Here is a 24,532-nt window from a genome sequence, read left to right on the forward strand (position 1 = left end):
ACCTGAGAGAATGGAGTTCAAAAAAATAAGGAAATGTTAGAAGAATTATTTCATATTTGAGTGATGTATGAAAAGATTCAAAACTAAAGAATTTTAGGCATTTGCCTCCAATTTTACCTTTTACACAAAAGAGGCAAAAAACATACCTACTTCATCAGACTCCAAATTTCAAGTATGTACTTTTGCACTACTATGTCTTTCCTTTGCCCGTTCTAACCTTCCTCCATTCCTATTGTTCAAAACCAACATCTTTGCTTGTGTACTTTCAACATGTCCACAGCTGCCATTACTAAGCTCATCTTTTTCTCTGAAACAACAAATGAGATACTCTGTTCCTTATCTGTTGGGTTTTGATCCCATATATGATGGAGTTCATCACTGGAGGAGCTAGCATGCAAACATTAGCCATTAGGATGTGGATATGAACTGGGATTTGTTTGCCAAACCTTTGGACCAGAAATGTGAAGATTCCTAGGATATGGAAAAGGAAGATGATACAAATATGGGAACCACAAGTATTAAGAGCCTTGTGACGCGCTTCCTGAGAGGGGATATGAAAGATGGCATAAAGAATCATACAGTAGGATAGAACAATGAGGATTATGTCTATTACCACAGTTGTTAAAAGGACAAATATGCCACACCAGATGTTCACTCGAATGCTGGCACAAGCATACTTGGCCAAACCAATGTGCTCACAATATGTGTGTGGAAGAAGATTGTTTTTGCAAAAAGGTAGCCTCTTCACAAGGAATATTATTGGGGAATATTCTGATAATACTTCTAAAGCAGACATACATAGCAGTTTTTATGATCACTGAAGGGGTAAGGATCATTGTATATCTCAAAGGGTAACAGATGGCAATATAGCGGTCAAATGCCATTAGCAGAAGGACTCCTTATTCAGCAACATAGGTGGAGTGGATAAAGAACAACTGAGCAATACACCCATATAGGGATATCCCTCCAGAATTAAGCCAAAAAATAGCCAGGGCTTTGGGAACTGTAATGGTGGAGAGTGAAATGTCAATTCCAGCCAACATGCATAAGAAGATATACATGGGTTCATGAAGGCTGTGGTCAGTGACAACAATAAAGATGAGGAGACTGTTACCAAGGAGAGCAATAATATACGAAGTAAAAAATGGGATTGATATCCAGATGTGTTGATCTTCCAAGCCAAGAATACCCAGAAGATAGAAAAATGTATGGCTTATGACAGTGATGTTAGAGCTGGCAATATTCATGGAAGTCACCTATAAAAATAGTAATATTTCAAATTAAAGGGTAGATTTCAACTTCTGATTATAATTATCTGTAGTCTTTACCCAAGCACATGGTCCATTTTCGTAAATGTATCAACTGAAGCTGAGAAATACACATAATTTTAAAGACACTATAAGTCTTTCAGATTCAAATTCTCCAGCTTTATTTTTGCAGTCTGTATCTTTCCTTAATCTTTCTATGAGTTTGCCAACCTCTGAAAAAAAGAACATTAATGGATTCTATAATTATGGTTAAACAGCTAGGTAGCACATGGGATAGAATTCCTGGCCCTTTCTAGACTCAGCTTCTTGAGTTCAAAACTGGCCTCCAGATAGTGCCTAACTGTATGACTTTGGCAAGCCACTTAATTCTGTTTACCTCAGTTCCTTGTCTACCAAATTAGTTGATGAAGGAAATGGCAAACCACTCCAGTATTACACATACACACACACACACACACACACACACACACACACACACACACACACACACACAAAGCTTCAAATGGGACCATGAAGAGATGGATACAATTGAAATGATTGAACAATATTTTTTCAATCATCTTATCACAGTTAAAATTATATATACTCATTTAGATGCTGTTCATTGATTTGCATATGCTGAAAATTTATATTCATTCCTTCTTTTAATGCTAATTTCATACTTAAATCTCCTTGAATATCCAGAACTGTATAAGAAATAGAGCAATTGACCAGTTGAGTAGATCTGATGCACAATATGCAATACTATTGTAAATGTAGTAAATCCGTAATTGATAAATCCCAAAATTCAACTTCCTATAGGCAAGAACTCACTATTAGACAAAACCTCCCAGAAATTTGGAAAGGAAAGCCTAGGCAAATTTTTCACTCTATATACCAAGATAAGGTCAAAATCGGTACATGATTGAGACATAAAGAGTGATATAAGCAAATTAAGGTAGCATGAAATAATGACCAGTCAAACATACAGATAAAAGTTTTTACTACCAAACAAGAAAGAAAGTATGACTAGAGGTAGAATGAATAATTTAAATTCCATGAAATCTAATTTTTTGCAGAAACAAAACCAATACATTAAAAATTAAAAGAAAAAAAGGAAAGAGAAGACATTTTTTTACACTAGGTTCCTCTGACAATGGTCTCATTTCTCAAATATATAGGAAATTGAGCCATATTTATAAGAATCAATGCCATTTTGCAATTGACAAACAGTTAAAGAATATGAACAAGACAGCTGTCAAAAGAAATATGTCACATGAAAATAAGTTCTAAATTACTAGAGAAAAGAAAATTAAAACAGCTCTAACATATTATCTCACATCTATCAAATTGATAATATGATAAAAAAAGAAAATGAACAAATTCAGGAGGGTATGTAGAAAAATAGGTACAATAATGTGCTGTCAAGTAGTGAACTGATCCAACCATTTTTTCAGAATAATATGGAACTATGCTCAAAGGTCTAGAAAACCTAGAAATATCATTACTAAGTCTGTATGCCAAAGAGATCAAAGAAAAAGGAAAAGGACATATGTATTAAAAATATTTAGAGAAACGTTTCTGTGATGGCATAGAATTGGAAGTTAAGTGATATCCATTAATTGTGGGTTGAATGAACAAGTTATGATATATGATTGTGATGGAATACTGTTGTGTTCTGTAATATTTGAAAAGGGAATGGTGCCAGAAAAACCTGGGAATATTTACATAAATTGATGTAAAATGAATTGAGTAGAAGTAGGAGATTGCCACAGTAACAAAATTATAACGGTAATTAACTGTGAAAGACTTAGCAATTGCTCAGTATAATGATCTATGACAATTCCAAAGATTTATGATGAAAAAATGCTATTCACCTCCAGAGGAAAAATTGATGAATCAGATAGAAGTTAAAACATAATTTCTTTTCATTTTATTTTTCTTGTTCATGTTTTTAACAGCTAATATAGAACTAAGCTTTACAAGACTACACATGCATTATATTGCTTGTCTTCTCAGTGAATGAAAGAATTGAAAAGGAGATATATAACTTAGAACTCAAAATTTGTAAATGAATTTTAACTCACCTTGACAAGATCATCTCCTCTTTTTTTGGCTATAGACTTTCAAGTAGCATTCCGTCTATTTATATCCTATTACCTGGACTCTGATTCAGATCCCTACCTGCTTTTCTTGAATTCATTCACTTCTCTTTCTAGTCCAACTTCCACAAAACTGCCAAAGTGATATTTCTGAAGCAAAATTCTGATCATAGAATTCCTACAGAATGTTTGCCCTGGGGTGGATCTATTATACAATGAAGTCTAAACATCTCATTTGATTGATCATGAAAAAAATAGGTCTGTCTGTTATGTGATTTGCTTAAGGTCACAAAATTAGAAAATCAGGATATACTTTTCTGGTCCTCTTCTGCCTAGCTACTAATATCTTTCCATTCACTGTCACCTTGTGGTTACTTTGTCATACACACATACATATAATCATGCACACATACATGGTATATATGTGTATATGGATGTAGGTATGCATATATGCAAAAGAACAGGAATTGTTGAGATTTCAGCTCCTCATGAGCCAGAACTGACCGAAGCAAAGCATTGAGAGACTTTTCTTAAATAAAAACAAAAGGTATGAGGAGATGATCATTAAGCTCCCTCTAACTCTGTTGCTTTATAATTCTAGATAAAGTCAAAGGATAGTGCAATGGATAGAGCACTGGTTTTGGAGTCAGGAAGAGCTGCTAAGTAAGTAAAAAATGATCTTACACTAATTATGTGAGCCTGGCCATATCATTTCATCTCTTTCTCAGTATCTTAGTGTATAAAAAGGCAATTATAAGTGAACTACAAGCAGGACAAAATGAGATAATATTTGTAAAATGCTCTACAAATCATCAAGTGCTTCACATAGGCTAGCTTATTATAAGGTATAGTTTAGCAGTAGTATTATCTAATATTATAGCACCTCAAGTAGTATTATCTAATATTATAATACAACACTGCCGAGTGATATTCCTGAAGCAAAATTCTGACCATAGAATTCCTACAAAATGTTTGTCCTGGGATGGAGCTAATATACAATTAAGTCTAAACATCTCATTTGATTGACAACGAAAAAGAGGTCTTGAAATGTTATGTGATTTGCTTAAGGTAAAAAAATTAGAAAATTGGGATATCCTTTTCTGGTCCTCTTCTGCCTTACTAGTATCTTTCCATTCACTGTAACCTTGTGCTTACTTTGTCACACACAAAAACCATCCTGTGAGGCTCTTGTTCCTCATTTTATTCATGAGCAAACTTAAAGAGAGATTAAATTATGTATCTAGGGTCATGTAGCTCTGAAACATCTGAAGCAGAATTCCAAATCAGATCTCTCTGATTCCAAATTCAATGATCTAACTATTATATGACCTAGATTTCTAGGTCAAGACTGTGATTTTAAAAAGCAAGAGTTAAAATTGTCTGTTTCATATGACAAACATTCTAATGTGTGCACTTGTGGTTGACATAACATACAGACAATACAACCTGTGTCCTATGAGATTTCAGATCCTAGAAAGGGAGATTTTCACCCAAAATTGCAGTTATATTCTAATCATTTAAAAAGAGCCTTGGAAAAGAAATTCAGGGCAAAGCTGAATGTGACCTCAAAAACCCATGTTAAAAAAGAGAGTTCTTTAAATTATTTGGGTAGTGAAGATACCCAGAACCAGAGGCAGAAAGAATGTCTTTTTCTCTAAGGTCAGTCAAAGAAGGGCAGCCTTCTTATGCTGACCTTAAAGAACAAATCTTTAGTCTCTGCTGTGAGTACCTAGTACATAAGTCTTTTACTCACTCTACCCATAAAAGGCATTGTGGATTAATGTATATGGCACTAGAGTTGAAATCAAGTTCAGAACTGCATTGAAATCCTGCTTCATGTAGTTATTTGCTTTAGAAGTATAGGTAAATCATTTAATCCCTCAACTTCAATTTCTTTATCTGTAAAATTAAGTAGTTATACTCTGTGTGTTTTAAGTTCCCTGTCATCTCAAAACATAGATGGTGTTGTGATCTAATAGGGATAAAACCCTCCATGTCCTAAATTTCCTTTTCCATTCTTTTAATTTTGATTCCTGGACAAGTTTCCCTGTTGCCCATTACAACCAAGTCCTCCTCTCATCTCTTGTCTCCCATCCAAAATATCTGACTGGTGAAATTACTACCACTTTCAAGTAGTTTCCTTTCCAGTGTCATCCAGTGGTGATTACACCAGCCAAAATATACCCAATGACTGGCGACACTTAAATAAGAAGAATAGGAGCAGCAAAGTTGTTTATTCTCCTCTTTACCAGTCCCAGAGTATCAAATTCTTACAATCTGACTTATCTCCCAGAAGGGAATATAAATTTAAATTTCTGTCTACCTCTATATTTGTTTTTCTCTATCTCAACCTTTTTTGTCTCTCTCACTACAAGGGCATATTTTTCTGTTTCTCATTGAAGGTATATGACTCTCTTTACTTTCCTCATTGATATACATCCTAATAAAAAGTGGTATCTTTGGGTAGTCTTCAACTTATTTGTCTCAGATTATTAGGAACTTTTCATTAGGAACTTTGGGGATGATCTGCATTACTGATTGAACACTGGTCTTTTGAGGATGATAGGAATCTTGCTTTTATGTCCTTGGTTTTTCCTTGGAAGAAGAATTAGCAATTAGCTAAGTATTATGCAGCATACTTACCCAGATATTCATTAGCATAATAACAGTATATTTGTATATATAGATATACATATTTAAATATGTATTCTCATCTCCATGATATCATAACAAATCAATTGTTCCTCATGTGAAGTGAGGATTCAACTAAATAGGTTTCCAAGTGGGTCTTCAGCAGATTGTACCTTATCTTGTACTTAAACACATTGTATTTATTCTATGCATATAGCCGTGGGAGCACGCGCGCACGCACACACACACACACACACACACACACACACACACACACACACACACACCCTTGTAGTGTCCTTCTGGAGGTCCCTGTTCAAGCACCAAAATGTAGTGTGCTTTCTAGAGCCCCCAGTTGGCTGCCAAAATATACCATCCAGTCTAGTTCTCTGGAGGATCTTGGGACCAGCCTTGGTCTTAGTGGAGGAATGAAGAAAGGCAGGAGACTCACAGGGATAGTGGTCAAAGATGGAGTCTGTCATTTCCAGTCCTCTCAGCTCTTAAATAGCTCAGTATGATTACATCATTACAGCACACTAAGTATGTGCCAACTACGGAACTATTGTATCATCACATCACACTGAGCAAGTGCTAACTATGGTAGCATCACATCACCATAGCACACAGTACAAGTGATAACTATAAGCACTCTTCTATTGATATGTAAATGTCTCTTACTATAAATATCCCTTGCTTCAAGTAGAACACAGGTATCCAAGCCCTCCCTGATTTCTCAGGAAAGGTAAGAACACCAAAGGGAGGTGGGGAGCCAAACTAGACATTGTCAGCTGGTTCCCTCTGGGCTGAAGGATCTTACCTTACCCAGAGTTCCCCCACTATGTTCCAATCTCTACACACCCCTTTATAATGTAAGTTTCTTGCTGATAGAAATTGAGATTGTGATGATCAACTATGACAAGGGCATGGTTGTTCTCAAGGTTCAATGATCCAAATGCCATCTGCATCCAGAAAAGAACCAAAAAGAATGAATGTAAATCAACACATGCTTTGTTCCTTCTCTTTTCTGTTTTTTTTAAAATGATTTTTCTCTTTTGTTCTGATTTTTCTCTCCCAACATGATTCATAGAGCAATATGTATTAAAATTATATATTAAAAATAAACTTACTTCAATAAAAAAAATCTAAAAGTAACATAAAAATTTAAAAAAATGAATCCCTGAAGGGAAAGAAATATTCTGGGGAGATACTGACATTATTCATATCATTCTCTAGGTAAATTTCAAATGAAGCCAAACATGGGTTTAAACTGCATAGCTTCCCTGTTTGAAGTCATGTACCACTGTCAACTTTAATTCTTAGAGACTTTAATTCATATTTCACTATCATATAATGCCATAAATATTATTGCTTTTAAAAAAATTGGTCTTTTATCATACAAGTTTGATATTCCAAATATATAGAAAATTAATACAAATATATGACAAAGAATCATTTCCTAATAGAAAAGTAAACTAAGTAATTTTTAAAAGAAGGAAAACAGACTGTTCAAAATTCAACTACATAATTGACTATCAATAATTATATTAAAAATGATCCAAATATCTCTTAATTAAAGAAATTCAGACAGAAAGAACAGAGAGAGATTTTTTTTTTAATTTTTGGTCTTATTTCAAGGTGGTTTTTTGAATAAGAAGGGGGGTTTAGAAAATTGGAGTGGAAAGACTGATTAGTTGAATCTACAGGAATTGGGACACTTGAGAGATCTATTAATCAAGTCTATAGGGACTTGGGCTCTTGAACCTTCCTGTCTTATAGCAAGCTATTCAGTTCAAACCCCATAAACCTCGTCAGGCTTGGATCTGGACCACTCCTTTTATTGATATTTATCCTCTCCCATATAGAAACTTACTTTGGCTTTCTTGACTAGAGTCACTTACAACTCAGGACCTCTGGACCTTTCAAAGATTGGCTCCATCCTGGATGTATTCATCCTGTGATATTCCTTTGACTAAGATTAAGAAACAAATATAAATCAAACAATAAATCACCCAACAAGTGAATAGTATTTCATTAAGTGCCCACTAATACAAAGCACTTAACTATATTCTGGAGATGCAAATGTTATGAATGAGAGAAAATGGGTAGTTCATTCAAAAGACATTATTGAATTATTCAGTCATTTCAGTTGTGTCTCACTGTGTCATGATCTCATTTGAGGTTCTCTTAAGTAACATTCTATCATTTCCCAGAACTCATCCCATTAACGCAACTTCCTCCTTTTATACTGACTTTTCTCTTTAGAATATAAGTTCTTTGAAGGCAGAGACTTATATTTGCCCTGGTTTATAGAGCTCTAAATAAGGAATAATCATTTGATACATATATTTTCAATGTATCAGACTATTTTGATATCTTGGTTTCTGTGCTGGTTTGTTTTGCTGTGCTCAATAATGTGTTGTATCTGGGATCCAATTAACAATGTCTTCTCAGGCATTGCTGCTAAAGCCTGATGCCTTCCCCACCCCTCTCATTTAGTTCCTTCTCTCCTATTCTCTCTTCAAGAGGCTCCAGGATGCCAAGAGTATGTTCCCTGGGATTTATTTAAAAGGGAAAAGGCTTAAAAACTGTAAACTTTTAGTGTTCAAAATCTATCTTCAGCCAGGGAAATACCTGATTACTGCCTTTCTAGTAAGTTTCTGACCTGAGTTTGGGTCTGAGTTATGTACCTGTGGGCTTGTTGCTGACTGAAGTTCTAGTAGTTTGCTATTGAATTTAGCCCACTTTTAGCATGCTGGAAAACTCTGCATGTTCAGAGAGACAGTTTCAGGGTCTCTTTGATCTGGCACTTTTGCTTTGATTATTACACTGTAAGCTTCAGATTGGATTGGAGATTTGAATGGAATCCTTTTTGTGATCCTGGGCTTTAGCCATACAGCTACTATTTGCTTCTAAACTTGTTCTCAGTACTTAACAACTAAGACCTCTGACCTCTTCTCACTCTGGAACTACAATTTTAGGCATAAATCTATTTTGGAGTCTGTGAGCTGGAAAAGAATAGAGAATACAGAGCTATCACTGAATCTTTTAGGAGGCCAGGGTCCCCTTATCTGTCATCTTTTCTTACTCCGGTGCATTTTGAATTCACTCTCCATATTTCCAGTCTACCATCTGGGGTCCAGAGGATTTCTTCCCTTTTTTAAGGACTTTTCCCAAAGTGCCCTTTAGCAATAAATCTCAGAAATGACCATATATGTGATACAGACCTTATACTGTCCTAAACTTATGTAAAGAAATTGAAATCAATTATAAATACAAAATTATGCAGGCCATGAAGCTTATAAGAGTTTATTATTTGCCTAGAACTCATAAATTTCCTATTTTGGTGCTTGGAAAGGCCTAAAGTTGGCTGGCTTCTCACAATCATGTTCAGGATTATCAAATAAATGGGTAGCATGTCTTTGTTTCTCTCTTTTATTGAGTATAACTTGTAAATATAACCAAATCTCTTATGCCATCTTCCAACTAGTTTATTTATGGATAATTTAATGTCTCTTTCAGAGATTAAGTGGTCCAAGAGATCTTTTCCTTATGTTATTAATTTGAGCAAGATTTTCCAATTTTTTTTTAAATTCTCAGTTTTTCTGGAACTTAATAATTAAGTATAATAGTTTTATTATAATTCCCTTAATGTTCTATTTTGTATAATTGCCTAAATGTTTAAAAATTTACTTTTTTCTCTAGTTTGAATTAAATTAGAATATTAGCTTATAGAGCACATCTTTTATTCATCATCTCAGTTTTTTTTTTAATATTGTTTTTCCTCTAATTTTCCAAAATTTCTCATTATGTGCTTTATGGGGCCTTATTAATTTGATAGCTTAATGATTATTCTCTTCTTTCATATGTAATTAATCAAACTTTTACTACTTCCTATATCTATTAGCATATGTCAGAGATATGAATTATCCTCTAAAATGGGACTATTTAAGTAATTTATGTCCTCTTCTGTGAATCTGGGCAATTTATATTTTTGTGAATATTAATCAATTTCAGTTAAATTATCCATTTCTGGCATAAACTTGGGCAAAATAGCTCCTAATTATTGCTTTAATTTTTTTTCATTGGTGGTAAATTCATCCTTTTCATTTTTGATGCTAGAAATCTTTTTTTTTCTTCCCTTTTTTTAAATCAAATCAAAGTTTTATCTACTTTGTTAGTTTTTGCATAAAACCAACTTTTAGTTTTATTAATTAGTTCAATAGTTTTCTTAGTTTCAGAATTTTTAGCTTGATATTTAATTGGGGGGGTTTATTTTGTTCTTTTTTTAGCTTTTTCAGTTGCATACCTAATTCATTGATCTCCTTTTTCTCTGTTTTAGTCATGTTTAGTCATTTGGAGATATAAAATTTCCCCTAAAAATGCTTTAGCTGCATCCCATAGGTTTGGGGATGTTGTCTCATTATTATCATTCTCTTTGATGGAATTATGAATAGTTTCTGTGATTTGTTGTTTGACCCACTCATTTTTTAGAATTACATTATTTAACTTCCAATTGATTTTTAATCTATCTTTTCCTGGCCCTTTATTGAATGTAATTTTATTATGTTGTGATTTCAAAAAGAACTATTTACTATTTCTGCTTCTCTGCATTTGATTGTGAGGTTTTTACACTCCAATACATGGTCAATTTTTACGTAGATGCTATAGACTACTGAGAAAAAGGTGTATTCCTTTTTATCCCTCTTCAATTTTCTCCAGGGATCTATCATATCTAGGTTTTCTAGGATTCTATTAACTTCTCTAATTTCTTTCATTTTTATTTTGTGGTTAGATTTGTCTAATTCAGAGAAAGGAAGGTTGAAGTACCTTCCTTTTTAAAATTATTTTTAATTTGTTTGAATGTTTTCTTGATGTCTCATTGCCCTGTTCTAATTTTTAATGTGTGATTTTCTTCAGTTAGCTTCTGTATCTCCTTTTCCATTTGATTAATTTTATTTTTCAAGATATTTCCTCCAGGGGATTTTTTTGTCCAATTATATTTTTAAGGAATTGCATTCCTTTTTCAACCTATTACCTATCTCTTGCATACCTCCCATTTATTTTTCTCAGTTTTTATTATACTTCTCTTTTTTTCCCTTTAAAATCTTTTGCGAGTACTTCCAAGAAGGCTGTTTGGGTTTGAGACTCTTTGAAATCTGGCATGGTAGATAAGAGTGCTCAGTTCTGAAGTCAGGAAAACTTGAAGTCAAATCTCCTTTAAGACATTTATTAGCTGTATAATTCTGAGCAATATCTCTTTTAGCTTCATCATCCTTAAAATTAGAAAAATAATAGTGCCTACTTCCCAGTTATGTTTTAAGGATCAAATGAAATAACAGTTAACATAAATGTTAGCTAATATCATTAGTCTCTCAAGTCAACCCAAGAACTAATGAGTACTTATTGATCTTCTCCATGCTTCTCTTCCATATTTTTTTGTTTCCAGGACCTTCTTCTCAGGTACTGTAAATTTCCAATTTCTAGAAATAATAACTCATAGAGTGTAAAGAGCTAGAACTGAGCAATCAATGCACTTGGATAATGAAGCACGTGAGACTAATTGCCAATTGGACGGTTCCCTATTAACTTGTTTGAAGGTTGACCCTCCCCAGCTGTTCTGTGCTGACTTGATTGGTGGGACAAAGAGGGGGAAATGACTTGTGTGGGAGGAGTAGGAGAAGGAAGCGGAAATTGAGATGCAGAAGCGGACTCAGTTTCTCCTGGCGTTTGAGGGAGAAAGCTGTGTGTGAGATTGCTAGACCTAACCCCTTGACCTTGACTGTGAAAGATCAAGAATAAAGACATTTAGTGATCCTGACTCCGGCTGATTTCTGGGAAGACAGAGTTCCAGCAATAGAGAGTTAAAAGAAATAAGAGAGCTCTACATGCAGAGTCAGGGGACTGGGGACCTGTGACACCACTTTCCTACACTGGCGATGGCATTTTTTCCACATACTAATGGCACTTCCCTATCTTTCTTTACTCTATGTGTCAGAAGTCATTCAATCCAATCTGTAATTAAGTAGGAATATCCTTTTCAAAAAATCTTGACAAATGAGCATCTTGGCGACACTTGAAAATTTTCAGTGGTAAAGGAATCAATGTTCCCTGAATCTTCCTATTTGTTTTTATACCATTTTGATTTTGGAGACATTTTTCTTTAAATGAAACATAAATGTGTCTTCCCACACATACCATTTCTATAATTTTGGAATAGCAACCCTTCCTTCATGTTTCTAATTTTTCTCTCTTCCTCCCACTATGGCATCATCATTATCATAATAATAAAAACTTAGGTTTTGATATGATAAAGAGAAAGACAATTTTAATACCTGTACCTATAGAGATATCTTTTTATTCCCATCTCCCTCAAGATCCATTTCTTTCTCTTTAAGATTTTCCTCAGATGAAATGAGCAGAGCCAAGAGATCATTATACACTTCAACAGAGATACTGTATATGGATATATTCTGATAGAAGTAGGTGTCTTCAACAGAGAGAGAGAGGATTTAGTTCAGTTCCAGTTGATCAATGATGGACAAAATCAGCTACACCCAGAGGGGGAGCAGTGGGAAATGAGTGTTAACTGTTTGCATTTTTGTTTTTCTTCCCAGGTTATTTTTACCTTCTGAATCCAATTCTTCCTGTGCAATAAGAAATTAGGTTCTGCACACATATATTGTATCTAAGATATACTATAACACATTTAACATATATGGGACTGCCTGCCATCTAGGGGAAGGATGAAGAGAAGGAGGGGAGGGGGAGAGGGAGGTTTCCAATTAAGTAATTAATTAATTAATTTTTAATTAAGTGAAAAGAAAAATGTTGCTGTTCAATCATCCCTGGCTCTTCATGATGCTTTAGGATTTTCTTGCTAAAGATACTGGAATGATTTGCCATTTCCTTTTCCAGCTCATTTTATAAATGAAAAAACTGAGCAAACAGGGTTAAGTGACTTGTTCAAGATCATACATCTAATTAAGAGTTTGAAGATTTCAATTCGGGAAAGTTGAGTCTTCTTGACTCCAAGCCAACACTCTCCACTGTGACAACTAGCTACCCCAATTCCATTGAGAATTATAGTTGTACAAGATGGAGACTGAGCTTATACATATATGTTGCTACTAGAAATCTCCAAAGAAAGAAGAGATGATTCTTTCTAGAAGACGTGAAAGAGCTTACTTTTTAGTATAATTTGAGTTATGAAGATTCTGTGAAGTAATGTAAACTGAATTATTCAGGAGATGGAAGAATAATGCAGAGTATCTCAAACAGTTTTAGTTTAGTTTCAAAAAATTTATAGTTTAAAACTGCACTAAGACTTTTGGAAATATCCGGTAAAGCTGTGATTATTTTGCTTCAGGAAGTTTAAAGTGAATTAGAGATACATGAGTAAAATATTACACTTGAGAATTCTCAGCCCCACTCTTTCTATCTTTTGAGAACACTTCCTGAATCTAATGAGTGGCTTAGGTATTGTGTGGGATATAAGGATCTTTTTGGGAGTTCATTTGCTATAAAGATGGAGGCTGGACAAGAGGACAATAGAGGGTATGGTTTAAGAGTTTGATACTTGGAGGTAGTCAAAAAGATCTGAAATTATAGATCCAAGGGTATTAAGTAGATGTTGCATAAGTACTTTGTCACTGAGAGAAGCTCCATGAGCCTATGTATCTCTTTTTGTCCATGCTGGCCGCTGCTGACATTGTTCTCTCCATCACCACTGTACCCAAATCATTGTCCATCTTTTGGTTCAATGCTAGGGAGATCTCCCTTGGGGCGTGCATTACTCAATTGTTCTTTATTCACTCTACATATATGATGGAGTCAGGGTTTCTGTTAGTTATGACTTTTGATTGATACATTACAATCTCTTATCCTCTGAGATATAACATGATCCTCACCAGTTTAGTCACTAGAAACATTAGCTTGGTTAAGAAGCTTTGGCACCACTGTTCCTGGTATTCCTTCTGACTTGGTTGACAATTTGTAGAAATAACATTCTTCCTTATATATCCTGTGAGGTTAGATGTTGGTTTGCCCAAATATGCTTGTGCTGACATCCATGTGAATATATGATATGATGTGTTTGTCCTTTTAATAACTATAATGTTGGCTATTATCCTCATAGCAACTTCCTATGGGCTGCTTCTCCAAATTGTCTTCCGTATCCCTTCCAGGGATGCTCATCACATGACTCCCATGTCTGTGTTATTGCCCTCTTCTATGTTACAGGAGTTTTCTCATTTCTTACCCAAAGTTTTGGGCATCATATCTCACCTCAAGTCCATATCCCATTAGCCAATGTTTGTGCTCTGGCCCCACCCATGCTGAATCCCATTATCTATGGGATCAAGACAAAACAGATCAGAGACAAATTGGTCTGTGTGGTTTTTCTAAGAGAGAAATGACTTTGGACAATGGATACCAAGAGAATCATTTTTCAGATGCTGTCTAGCCAAGATTGGTAATAGTGGGAGTGAGAAGAGTTAAGAGGAAGCAACAAAAACATTACTAAGAGTTCCATGACTCAGTGGTTTGTGGGATAATAGAATATAGAGGTTTTCCTGAAGGCACTTCTCCATAGATCTTTTTAAATGAAATATGAATTTCTTTCTGGAATAGACAATATGATAAACTCATATTACAGTGATTTATTTTGAGCTTTCCTTAAGAAACTTCATCTATGTGGATACAGCTTTTGCCCCATGAAAATTATATTGGTTATATCTTCATAAGTATAATCATGGTTTCTAAAAACTTTTCTGTAAAAATATTAACTACCTAGTGATATGCATTCTAGTGATAATCATTTATTGAATTTAAACAAAAACTTGAAGTACAGACATAAAGTCCAATCATTATTTCTATTCTCAAAGTTTGATAAGACTGCCAAAGCTTATTTGACATGTCCTTGAGAAAACCAGGCCAAAAACCTCCTTTTCCAGAGTTGTAGAGGGCAGTCAGGTAGCCCTGTCGAAGTGGAAAGAGAAAGGAATGCATTGAATCCAGTCCCACTGAACTTTGCCCCCTCTAAAGTGCTACAATTCCCTTCTCCCCTTCACCCCCTTACCACTGGGAGTAACAAAGATAGACCCTTTATTTTGTAGCCCCTCTCCCCACTTTAACTTCCAGCTTCTCCTGTAGAAGGCCAATATTGAATAAATCCAAGTATTAATTGAGACCTCTTCTTTTTAAGGGCGAATAATTCAAAGCAATGGCTCAAACTCTCCCTTAACAATGCATGAAAAACATTCGAGGTTTAGAATAATCTTGATGGAAAATGCATGTGATAGGGACAAGGCAACAAAACTGGGCTATTTACAACTGTGTTTGACAACCTGTTATTAATAAAATTTCTGCTACTTACAACTCTGTTTTGACAAATATCTTGTTATGCAGAGTTATTGTTATTTACTACCTTGTTACAATAGATATCTATAAGGTGGAATTGAAGTGGCAAAATATGGCCTATGCATTCAGGGCAGCTTAAAACCATGTGAGCAGGAGCCTTGACCTTGAGGTGATGAGGCAATGTCATCAGACATGAACCAGAGCAGCATAGTTCAAGTGGCCAATTTTTGGATGTGGAGACAGTAAAGGTGAAGTTTTAAGCGACTCTGAATTTAGAGGGGTGGGGAATAGGATAAGTCAGGTTCAGTGGCTTAGGATCTTTCACTCTCCACGCCCTTTCAAGCACATTTTCCCCCGTATCCCATTCTACTCTTCACCAGACTAGAGTTCCCCAGACTTGCCGTCCCACTATTTCTCTCCCACTAGGTGTAACGGGCCTCAAGAAAGGAAACATGATGAAGAATGTTGTTGCCTCTGGCTGAGAGTGGACTTGAGGACTAAACTCCTCTCACTTATAAGATTGTTTAAATATTTTCTTCCCTCAAAATTCGATATACAAATACAGTTCGTTAAACTTATTCAGTATCTGGTACATGCATGGAGTGCTGGGGCTGGAATCATTTCAAATCCAGTCTTGGGCACTTCCTTGCTGTGTGACCCTGGGCAAGTCACTTAACCCTGTTTGCCTTCTTTTGTTCATCTGTAAAATGAGCTGAAGAAAGAAATGGCAAAGCTCTCCAGTATCTCTTCCCAAGAAAATTCAAAGGAGATCACGAATTATTGGACAGACTGAACAAGAGCTGGATGAGAATAGAATTTTGTTCTCAAGGTATTTATATTGTATCTGGGAATACACTTATACCCAGATAAAAGAAGAGGGACAGAGAACACAAAGTAGAGAAAGAGTGGATATATAGAAAAACACAACATAGGTGTGAAAAAAGAAAATTCAGGTTTTTTTTTAAAATAAAGTTTTTATTTTTTAGTGATCTGAATGGGCAATACTAATTTGAAGTATTGAGTTAATTTGTAATCTCATAATTTAGGAAAGCAGGAATGTCCAGGGTGCATTCAGGATGGTAAAGAGGTCAGCATCTAAGGCATAATTAGAAGTAGATGAAGGGCATTTCGAATACTGATTTGCAATGATGAATAGTATAAACTCAGAAAATAGTGAGCAGTAGAAGGAGAAATAGATTTGAAGAAAGCTTGATTTGGATTTCAATGAAGCAAGATCATACAGAGAATTTTTATGGATGATACTAGAGGAAGGTTAAAGAACAAGAAAGAAAGTATCCAGATTTCTGTCACAAATTTTTTTTAATGTATTCATTTTCTCACAATTTCTTTTCTCTGTCAATGCCATTGTAACCATATTTGTTTACTTAACATCATAAGTTTTCATATCTCATGAAGAAAGAGAAATGATATTAAAGCAAAAGACAAAAACCAGGTAGAACAGATCAGTGTTTTTTAGTAAATGTTATTTTCATTGCGACCCTAATTATAGAAATTTGACTATAAACTTACCTTTATTATTTTAATAGAGCTTTTTATTTACAAACCATATGCACAGCTGATTTTTCAACATTAACCCTTGCAAAACCTTGTGTTCCAAATTTTTCTCTTCTTCTCTACTCCCCTAGATGGCAGGTAATCCAATACATGTTAAATATGTTAAAATATACGTTAAATCCAATATATGTATACATATTTATACAGTTATCTTGCTACACAAGAAAAATCGGATCAAGAAGGGAAAAAAAACTGAGAAAATAAAATGCAAGCAAACAACAATAAAAGGAGTGAAAATGCTATGTTGTGGTCCACATTCAGTTCTCACAGATCTCTCTGGGTATAGATGGCTCTCTTCATCCAAAAATTGGAATTGATCTGAATCTGCTTGTGAAAGAATGTATGTTTTTATTTTAATAACCTTGCTGTACTTAAAAAAAACTTTTATATATATTCTGTATTGGGAATGCAATAAAGAGAAAAGTTCAGAGATTTTCACTCAACTGTCTCTTTGTCTCCTTGTATCATTATTATCCTCTCACATGATATGATCTATTTTGCTGATCAGAACTAGATCCATAGCAGCATTTCAGTAGTCCAAGTAGATGTTAATTAGGGGATAAATTCGAATTGTGGAAGTGAAAAAAAGAAAGGACTATTCATATATAAGACATTTTAAAGGAGTTTAAAAGATATGGGAGAACAATCAAGATAGATTGTGAGCATGTAACTGGTTGAGTAGTGTTGACATCAGAAGAAAAGAATAAATTTTGTTGAATCAACTTTTCCTTTTAAAAATTTAACATCATTATTTTTAAATATTGAATTCTAAATTCTCTCTCAACTTGGACATCCTCCACTCACTGAGAAAGAAAACAATATACCTATTATACATGTGAAGTCATGTAAAACATTTCACAGCTGATTATCATTACAATATTACTGTTACTATAAGCAAAGTTCTAGTTTTGATCACTTCACTTTGCATCAGTTAATATATAACTTTATAGGTTTTTCTGAAACTCCTTTTGTCATTTCTTATAACCCAACAGAATTCTATCATAATCATATGCCATAACTTAAGACATTCAAACAAAATTTCTATAACTACCTTTATCCTTGACCTGCTGCTATTAAAAAGTTTTTTTCTGTGACATTTTTTTAAAATGTGGTGGTCCTTCTAAAGACTCACCTTGCTACATATAAATTAATAACGCTCATTTTATCTTTTCCAATATTGCTCCCACTATAATCTTCATTTTTCATCTAATGCTCAATCTCTATTGGTTCTATGCTATCTACAAACATATATATGATTCCAAAACATATGAATAAGAATATAAAACTCACAATTTCTATTCCTCAGGTTATTGACCTATATCTCTTTTTTCATTTAAACTTAAATTTTTAATTGTCTATAAGATGCTTCGATTTTATTTTACCTGAGTCTCAAATCCCCTACAAACTGTATCCAAACTTGTTATTCAATTGAAATTGCTTTCTGTCTTCAAAGTTACCAATGATTAATTATTTTTCAATTAGGATTATGATCTTTCCCTTTCATGTCCTCACATTGAGAAAAGAAAAAGCCCTTATAGCAATTATACCCAATCAAGGAAATAATGATCCCTCGATTTAAAATTTTGATTTTTCCCCCAAACCTTATCTTTCTTGATATATACAAGTGTTGATAATGTTGATTTCATCTCTCTTGGATATTTAGTCCTCTTTAGGTTTTGTTATGTTGTTGTCTCTTGGTTCTCTCATTTCAAACAGAATTCTATGTTGAAAACAGATAATAGATAATATTCATACTTATCCATATAATTATGTATGTCTATAATATCTATCATCTATATCTGTATATAGATGGATTATAGACTATGAAATGAGACCATAAAAATGATAATTCCACTTTGGTAAAAGACCAAGTAAGATTAAGTAATTAATTTCTACTAGACTCAGCACAGTTTTTTGTTGCCAAAGATGATGCCAACAGGAATGTTTATAAGGAAAATAGTAATAATGATGGTAGAGTGGTAGTGGATAGAAGGGTAAAAATCAGAGGAATTGTTATGCTAATGAGGGTGATCAGATCTTTCCAATAACAATTATATTGAATATTCTCTTCTTTGTTAATATTATTTGCTTAAACTCCTTGTATCAAGGAGAACATGCTCTAAATTTATGTTTTCTTATGAAATAATTATTTCTTTTAAACCTAGCTCTGTAATTTAAAGTTCCAAAATACACACATAACACCCAGACATAGACATAAAATAGCACATCTTCATACACTTGGACACGAACCTGATTTTGGGAGACACCTGATATCTGCCCTTATATAAAAGAAAATTTAACAAATCAATTTGTGATATAAACAAGTGAAGAGATATAATTAAAAGTAATACAATTTCAAAAGTAGATAGATCAATTACAGACATGACAAAGGAAGAGAAAATCTGCTATAATCATGTTGCCTCTATGGAAAAGGATTTAAAAATTACACAAGATCTGGAGTCCCTGGGGTTGGAGCTGTCCCTTCAGGACTCTCATGAGAAAGAATAAATATCCCTGAAACATCTACTCCTCACAGTCAGGAACTTACAACTCTCCTTTAAAACTGGTGAGCCATTTAGGCAAGGTTGGGGAACAGAGATCAGCAAGGAAGGGATTTGAGAAGTGTTAATGGATTGCTCAAAAGCAAATACAGAATAGAACCAAATAGATAGAAATGAATGAATATAAAGAAATGGAAGCCTTTATCATCATAATTTGCTTCCTTGGATTTATTAAATGCTGGACAATTGTGGATATGTGTGTGTTTATTCTAAATCTTGCTTATTTGATGTATTCTACCAATACACTTCTTCACTTTTATAAAAAGTAAGACTAAATAATTTTGATGTTTTCTGCTTTATAATATAAGTTGAGACCTCATAATGCTGGTCTTCTTTTATGCCTTTATTCCATATTATTTTCCTTGAAATTATTGATTTCCTTCCTTCAAATGAATTTTGTCCTTATTAAAAAAAAAACTTTTAAAGTAATCTCTTGGGAATATTGGTAAATTGAAAATAAAAATTCGTTAGGAATATAATTTTTAACATATTAATTCAAATTAATCATGTATATTGACTATATCACCAATTACTAGGTCATACTTTATCCTTGAATCATGTATCCTTGTATGTCTTGACAGTTTAAATTCCAGATCTTATTATATCATGTAACTGTTTAGGATGAGATTTCTCTATCTAGCATTTATTAATAATGCACAGATTGCTAGTGATTTTGTGGTTTTAGTGTGTATCCTTCTACATTTTTGAAACTATTAATCATATAAAATCATTTCTTTGCAGATTTGGGGGAATTTTATAATTAAGTCAGCCTAACATCTTTCAACGGAGATTATATTATCTTTTTGCCAATATTTATTTATTCCTCTTCATTCATTGTTATTGCTAGCATTTCTCTCTCTGTATTAATTAAAAGGGGAAAAAGAAACAAGCTTTTGGGGAAAGCTTCTAGAATTTTTTAAAATTACAAAATGTTCTTGTTCTTGGCAAGAGATTTATTCTTTTGACCATTCTTCCATATTTATGCTTTGTAGAATTTTCAACTAACCAAAAAGCATTCATTAATCAATTATAACTTGTGAAATACTAAGGTAGGTACAAAGATACCTTAGGCGCCCTCTCCTGCGCGGAGCAGTCACTGCGACCCCTGCTGCGCCTGCGCCATTTCCCCAGCGCGATTCCTGAGAACCTGCTCAATCTAAGCGGGGTGAAGCCGAGCGGGGCGAGGACATTCTGGAGCAAGGCGCAGAGAAATGTGATTGGTTCCGGGTGAGCGGGCGGTTTGACCCGGAGGCGAAGTGTCAACGTCATCGGACGTGGAAAGAGTCGGTGTAATTCGATTGGTCATTTCGTGGATATAGAGGCGGGAAAGGTGAAGCTCGAGGCGGCCGGGATGTGGAGGGGTGGGAACTGGAGGAGTCGGAGTTGGTGATTTAGGATCTTTCACTCTCCACGCCCTCTTCCTCTACGCTCCTTCTTTCCCGTCCCCCATTCTATTCTTCTCGGGACGAGAGTTTCCCAGACGTGCTATTGTGCGATTCCTATCCCTCCGCGCCGCTGCGGGACGCGAGAAGCATGACGGGATGTTATGTCTCCAGTTGAGTGTGACCTTGAGGACTAAACTCCTCCCACTTATAAGATAGTTTAAATATTTTCTACCCCCTCAATTCGCTATACAAATACAGTATCTGGTACGTGCAAGGAAGGGGCAGCTAGGTGGCGCCATGGTGCAAGGAGCTCTGGGGCTGGAATCACCTCAAATCCAGCCTTGGGCCCTTCCTCGCTGTGTGACCCTGGGCAAGTCACTTAACCCTCTTTGCCTTCTTTTGTTCATCTGTAAAATGAGGTGGAGAAAGAAATGGCAAAGCTCTCCAGTATCTCTTCCAAGAAAATCCGGAGGAGATCAGGAAGTGTTGGGCAGTCTGAACGAGGGCTGGTGCAAGGGAACTGGGACTTTCAAATACAAGGATGAAATTTCGTTCTCAGATACATCTTATCTGGGGATATGCCTAGAGAAAAGAAGTGGAGCATCCAAAGTAGGCAAAGAAATGACATATAAAAGAAAAGGATGAAAAGAAAGTTTTCATTTTTAGTGACCTGAATGAGTTAAGTTGTGATCTCATCATTTAGGAAGGCCGCTAATCAAGCAGGAATGTCCAGAGCACATTCAGGACCGCAAAGAGGCCAGCATTGGAGTATAATTAGGACTAGGTGAAGGTCACTTTGAATACTGTTTTTCAGATGAGGAAACTTATTTTAGATAACTTGTCTTTAGTTCACATAGTAAGTGCTTGAGACTGAATTTAAAATCAAATTTTCTTAACTCCAGGTCTGCACTATCCACTGTGCCATCTAACTCCATGCTGGAGTTTCTATAATTTTGAGAACACTGGAAGACTGATTTCCAAGATTTTTATGGCTGCTTAGAAAAAGTTATTACTAGTTATGAGTAAATCCTCTGAAGACATCTCAATATTTAACCATCACTTCTCTATACCTGTAAAATCTTTAACAGAAAAATGAATATATATATCCATATTTTCTTGATGAAGATAAACATGGAGTCTTTGTAAATAGTTTTGTGTAAAGTAACTTAGCAGTCAGTTGACTGAAAAGTTCAGAGAATAGAAGATCCCACTGAGTTAATTTGTTGACTGTGAAAAATGTATGATTTGGAGGGGAAAATATGACATTGAAGCAGATGTGTCACTTAGTGTTTAGTGTGAATGGACTTGAAGTCAGGAAGATTTAAGTTCAAATACTATTCAAACTCTTACTAGCTGTGTTCCCCCAAGAAAGTTTTAACTCCTTTAAAGCTGCTTCTTTCGTCTCTAAAATAGATATAATAGTAGCATCTACCACATAGGGTGATTATGAGAATCAAATGATGTAACATACAAATGCTAGCTATTATCACGAAGGTGTTTAAGGCTCTCCATCAGTTTATTTTTCATGACTTGGTAAAAGACATAAAATTCACTGATGGGGGCAATAACAGGTCCATCTTTTTTAGATCATCTTCTGGTTGTCAGTTATTTCAAGGGAGAGAGTTAAACAGGGAGAGAATGTTTGCCATCATAATGGAGGATACCCCACTCTGGACTTTCTCTTTAACATATTTTCCAAATATTCCTCTTTAAGGATATTATCATATTGGACCCAGGTTGTCTAAACAGAAAAGTGCGTTCTCTGTATATATGGATTACTGAAGAACTGTATAGTTGAGAAATGAATTATTCTCAGAATGAATAGCAACAGACTAGATAAATTTGAGAAATGGCACACTGCTTTAGTGACTCCAAGCTTTTATATGAAGCAAAAGGCAATCTTTTAAAAGTCATTTTCTGTTCTTTATTGCTTTAAATCAGGGGTTCTCAAAAGACGGCCTGCAGGCCAGAATGGGCCAGCTGAGGACCTTTATGCAGCAGAGGGGTTCTGGCAAATGGGCTGAGGGGTGGAGACAGAGTGTGAGCTTTTGTTTTTATTATCTTCCGGCCCTCCAGCCGTCTGAGGAGGGACAGTGAACTGGCCCCCTGCTTAAAAAGTTTGAGGACCAAGTTTAAATCATGGAGTACTATCATCTCTGAAGAATTGAAATTATAAACAATAGGTGGGGGTGGGGAGACTTGTTATAGAAAAAGATAGGCTGTAGTATATTACCTGGAAGACTTTTAGATAAGAACCAGCATAAAAAAAGTAAGCCCCCCCCCAAAAAAAAAGTGTAATCATAAAATAAATTTATTGATCACAGGAGGGAGAAGAATAACCAATGGGAGTCAGTCTAGACTTCATTTGTATTTTTGTTTGTTAAGGGACCTAAAGGAAGGCCCCTAACATTTTCTGAAAATTTCTCTGGATATTTTATGAAAGGACATAGACAGACTTAAAAGACCTGAATGAGTTATAATTTTCAGTATTGGAGAGAAACTTAAGGGAGTGCTCAGCACATAGTAAATCTATAGTAAATATTCATTGTAATTTGGAGGATGATTTATGCCAGATTTCCACAGTTTCAAAAAGAAACTAGTACCCTTAGAGAAACAGAGAAGATAACTGTGTCTGCTCTTTCTACTAGTGTGAGTTTCTTCTAATCATCTAATTTCCATGAACCTCAGTTTCTTCATCCATAAAATCAGCAAGACAATGCCATTTAGCCTCTGAAGTATCTTTCATTCTATCTTTAATCTTGTGATAATTTATCGTTAGGAAATTGGGAAAATTCTTAGTGGCATAAATCATTTATGGTTTATTATCTCCTGTTTAAGTCCTCACGCAATATTTATCAATAATGAAAAATGATTGCTGTTGATATATATATATATATGTATATATATATATATATATATATATACATATATATATATATATACACACACATATTTAGTATACTTGCTAAAATTAACATATCTAATTGTAAGATGTATGGTTATGAAGTTGTATGATTTTTTTTCATTTCAGTTTTTTATTTTCAAAACATATTCATGGATAATATTTCAATATTGACCCTTGCAAAACCTTGTGTTTCAAATTTTTCTACCCTTTTCCCCTACTCCCTCCCCTAGATGACAAGTAATCCAATATATGTTAAAATATGTTAAATCCAATATATGTGTACATATTTATACAATTATCATGTTGCATAAGATAAATCAGATCAAAAAGGAAAAAAATTGAGGAAGAAAACAAAATACAAGCAAACAATAACAAATAGAGTGAAAATATTATATTGTGATCCACACTTACTTCCCTTAGTTCTCTCTCTGGGTGTAGAAGTTGTATTATTTGTAGCCTTAGCACTTAAGTACATGAGTTAATTGGGGCTTAGGATTAGTTGATAGGATTTGGTGGGATGAACTTGAGTAGTGAAATTTCTACATCCTACTGTTACTACCATATAGTGAGACACACATTTTTTAAGTTGTCAAAATATTTGACAAAAAATATTCAAAATTCTGAATCCTGTGAGTACATTTCCATTCTGCCAGCTGTCTGATTCCTGAAAATGATAGTCATTGGGTAAGGAGGAATGTGGTTGATTTAGGAATCCATAAAACTTAAAAAATGTGGCTTTGGAATTCACTTGGGAGGAGTGGAAACAATT

General features: G+C 34.6%; 2 pseudogenes; one reads left to right on the top strand and one right to left on the bottom strand.

Moving 5' to 3' along the window:
- Window positions 1-295: 295 nt before the first annotated feature.
- LOC141559933 (olfactory receptor 52B4-like) lies at window positions 296-1,613 on the bottom strand (annotated as a pseudogene).
- Window positions 1,614-13,505: 11,892 nt separating this feature from the next.
- On the top strand, window positions 13,506-14,394 carry LOC141562495 (olfactory receptor 52B4-like; annotated as a pseudogene).
- The last annotated feature ends 10,138 nt before the right edge of the window (window positions 14,395-24,532 follow it).

Source organism: Sminthopsis crassicaudata, chromosome 3 (genome assembly GCF_048593235.1).
Source record: "Sminthopsis crassicaudata isolate SCR6 chromosome 3, ASM4859323v1, whole genome shotgun sequence".
Lineage (NCBI taxonomy): Eukaryota > Metazoa > Chordata > Mammalia > Dasyuromorphia > Dasyuridae > Sminthopsis > Sminthopsis crassicaudata.